We start from the raw sequence: 4,167 nt of genomic DNA on the forward strand, positions 1-4,167 counted from the left end.
TATAAACTGGATATTTCAGAGTAGATGAAAAAATGTGCCATCAGAGAAAGAAAAAAAAAAAAGAAAAGAAATGTTCACTCAAAGTAACTCGTTTAACAGATTCTCAGAATATTTCTTGCATTTATCATTATTTGGGCTTCCCAGGTGGTGCTATTGGTAAAGAATCTGCCTACAGACGCAGGAGACACAAGAGAGTTAGTTTGATCTTTGGTTCAGGGAAGATCCCCTGGAGAAGGAAATGGCAACCCACTCCAGTATTCTTGCCTGGAGAATCCCATGGACAGAGGAGCCTGTTGGGCTACAGTATATGGGGCTGCAAAGAGTCGGACGTGACTTAGTGACTGAACACATATCATGATTTTGGATTTAATTTTTTCCAGTACTTAACGGATATTTTAGTAACTCAGTATAGGTTTAAGCAACAAGCTATCAGTCTTTGTTTTCCAAAGAATCATTCTTATTCATGAATGATAGTTTATTGGATATATTTCCCTCAGCATTTCAGATATTTTTCCCATTGTCTATGGAGAACATTAGAGCTGTTGAAGTAGTAACATACTTGCTGTACTTTATGGGAAGATATAACATCCCTCTTTTTTCTTTTAATTTTCTTTTTCTTTTTCCTTTCACTTTTTTTTTTACTTTTTCTTTTTAAACTTTGTATGCAGTTTCATATTTAAGTCTTGAATTAATAATGAAGAATCCTGATATTATTTTGTTAAATATTGCTTTTAAATGTAATAATATGAAATACTACCTTTTTTTTATTCTAGGATTTATTTTAAAGTTGAAAATCACATGTTGCCTTCCATATCTTTTAGCTTATTTCTGATGGTTCCCTTGCTTTCAGTTCATTTCAGTTCAGTTCAATTTTTATCTTTGTTTTTGCAGTAGATTCATTAGTTTTCACCTCTTGCTCTCTTTTTTTCCTTTCTTGCCAAGCTTGTAGACATAGTTTTCTCAGTAAGTTTGTACCACTTTCCCCCAGATGCTGTGCCTCCCAGAGGCCCTGGCCCATTTCTCACACTTTCTCAGTTCAGTTCAATTCAGTCACTCATTCGTGTCCTATGCTTTGCGACCCCATGGACTACAGTATGCCAGGTCTCCCTGTCCATCACCAACTCCTAATGTTTACTCAAACTCATGTCCATTGAGTCAGTGATGCCATCCAACCATTTCATTCTCTGTTGTCCCCTTCTCTTCCTGCCTTCAATCTTTCCCAGCACCAGGGTCTTATCAAATGAGTCAATCCTTGGCATCAGGTGGCCAAAGTATTGGAGTTTCAGCTTCAGCATTAGTCCTTCCAATGAATATTCAAGACTGATTTCCTTTAGGATGGACTGGTTGGATCTCCTTACAGTCCAAGGGACTCTCAAGAGTCTTCTCCAACACCACAGTTCAAAAGCATCAATTTTTTGGTGCTCAGCTTTCTTTATAGTTCAACTCTCACATCCATACATGACTACTAGAAAAACCATAGCTTTGACTAGATGGACCTTTGTTGGCAAAGTAATGTCTCTGCTTTTTAATATGCTGTCTAGGTTGGCCATAGCTTTTCTTACAAAGAGCAAGTGCCTTTTAATTTCATGGCTGCAGTCACTATCTGCAGTGATTTTGGAGCCCAAAATATAAAGTCTGTCACTGTTTCCGTTGTTTCCCCATCTATTTGCCATGAAGTGATGGGACCAGATGCCATGATCTTTGTTTTCTGAATGTTGAGCTTTAAGCCAACTTTTTCACTCTCCTCTTTCACTTTTATCAAGAGGCTCTTTAATTCTTCTTTGCTTTCTGCCATAAGGGTGGTGTCATCTTCATACCTGAGGTTATTAATATCTTAGAATTGCATTTGGGGCTAATTTCCTCATACTTACTTTAAATTTAATCCTCTTTCTAATTGTATGAGTTGTTAAATACTATTTTTATAGTATTTTCTTTGTGTTTGCTCATTGTGATACATTAGTTCAATTAATTATTTCAGGTTATTTTATTGTGTTTGTTTTTGACATACTAATTATGTTCTGATATGTCTCTTGACTCATTCATGATGGATTATTTCTTTATGTTTTCTTCATATTACTTCTTCAGTTTCAAATTGTGAGCTCATATTCAGTGAGGATCAAAATCCTGACACTTCTGGGAAAATCATGTCTGTGTTATGGATATGTCTTTCACAGCAATTTTCAACTTTTTGTTTTGTTAAATTAGTCATTGGTATACTTGGCTTCTCCAATACCACAGTCCAAAAGCATCAATTCTTTAGCGCTCAGCCTTCTTCACAGTCCAACTCTCACTTCCATACTGGAGAAGACTCTTGAGAGTCCCTTAGACTGCAAGGATATCCAACCAGTCCATTCTGAAGGAGATCAGCCCTGGGATTTCTTTGGAAGGAATGATGCTAAAGCTGAAACTCCAGTACTTTGGCCACCTCATGCAAAGAGTTGACTCATTGGAAAAGACTCTGATGCTGGGAAGGATTGAGGGCAGGAGGAGAAGGGAACGACAGAGGATGAGATGCCTGGTTGGCATCACTGACTCAATGGACATGAGTCTGGGTGAACTCCAGGAGTTGGTGATGGACAGGGAGGCCTAGTGTGCTGCAATTCATGGGGTCGCAAAGAGTCAGACACGACTGAGCGACTGATCTGATCTGATCTGATACTTGGCTTGGAGAAATTTTTATGTTATTATTTAAATTCTATTATTTCTATAACATATAAGTAAGCTAAACTTGAACTCGAAGCTTTTTGCATATAACCTTGTAAAAAAGTATTCTTCCTCATGTAAATACAAGAAAGGTACATTTCTTTTAGTTTTCCTATCATCCAGGATCCTAGCAGATAATATATGGTCCATTAATATTGAAATATTTAAGAGGAGTTAATAAAGTATTGTTAGAAGATGTAGACAAGCTGTCAAGAAGTCCAAAGTATATAATACCTCAGGGACGGTAATGCAAAGGCTTAATAACTGATGCTAAGTTTGAAGAAGTGAAAAGGCAGACCCATTCATTAGAAACTTAAGACTGATAAAACTGTCGTGGATGACCTCCTGACCTTAGGTGAGGAAGCACTTCATTGTGGCAAAACAAAAGAAGAAGCTAGGGAAATAGCTATCCACATCTCCCCTCTGTTCCTTCATTTCCTTGTTTGTACTTTCCATCAGTGAAAATCCAAAATCCAGGAGGCAAATAACCCAACTGATATGGTTCTCACAGATCAGGGTTCTGGAGCAGACAGGGTGAAGAAGGATGCAAGCTGGATCTCTGGGGAAAGTGGAAGATGTCCAGAGCAGCTTCCTTGTTGCTTTTCTGGAAAGGTACTTTCACTAGGGGTATATACTGCTTTAAAGCACAATTTTATCATCTCTTCTAACCATGCAATTAAATGTTTCCTTTCAAATCACTGTATGGACACTGACATCTGAGCCTGAGTATGTTGCTGCACAGGCTTCTCTGGTGGCTCAGATGGTAAAGAATATTCCTGAAATGCAAGAGACCAGGTTCGGTCCCCAGGTCAGAAAGTTCCCCTTAAGAAGGGCATGGCTTCATGGAGAAGTACACGGCATTACTCCAGTATTATTGTCTGGAGAATTCCACAGAGGAGCCTGACGGACTACAGTCCATGGTGTCCCAAAGAGTTGTACATGACAGAGCAACTAACACATACACACACACATTGCTGCATAATTAAACATTTAATTATGTCCGCTCTAAATACAGACATTCACAAAACATAAAAGAATCCCCATGCTTACTGCTCTTTTTTCCGTAACATTTAAAGATTTCATATTCTTTTTTTCCTTACTTGGCCATATATATAAGTTACATTTTTATACAATCCTTTTAGGAAGAATTCCATTTTAATTCAGATTGCCTAACCCTGAAATTTAAAGCCCAGAAAAACTTGGTTCATGGACTGGTGTCCTAACTGTTTTGCATCTTAAAAGTTACAAATACTTAACAGCATTGCTGTTTACATTTGTGTGTATTTGTTGGGACTTATTGGGCTTCCCTTCTGGCTCACTGATAAAGAATCTGCCTGCTACTGCAGAAGACAGTATTTCAGTCCCTGGACTGGGAAGATCCCCTGGAGAAGGGAATGGCAACCCAGTATTTTTGCCTGGAAAATACCATGGACAGAGAAACCTGGTAGGCTATATTCCATGGGG

This window comes from Bubalus kerabau, chromosome 3, assembly GCF_029407905.1.
Source record: "Bubalus kerabau isolate K-KA32 ecotype Philippines breed swamp buffalo chromosome 3, PCC_UOA_SB_1v2, whole genome shotgun sequence".
NCBI lineage: Eukaryota > Metazoa > Chordata > Mammalia > Artiodactyla > Bovidae > Bubalus > Bubalus kerabau.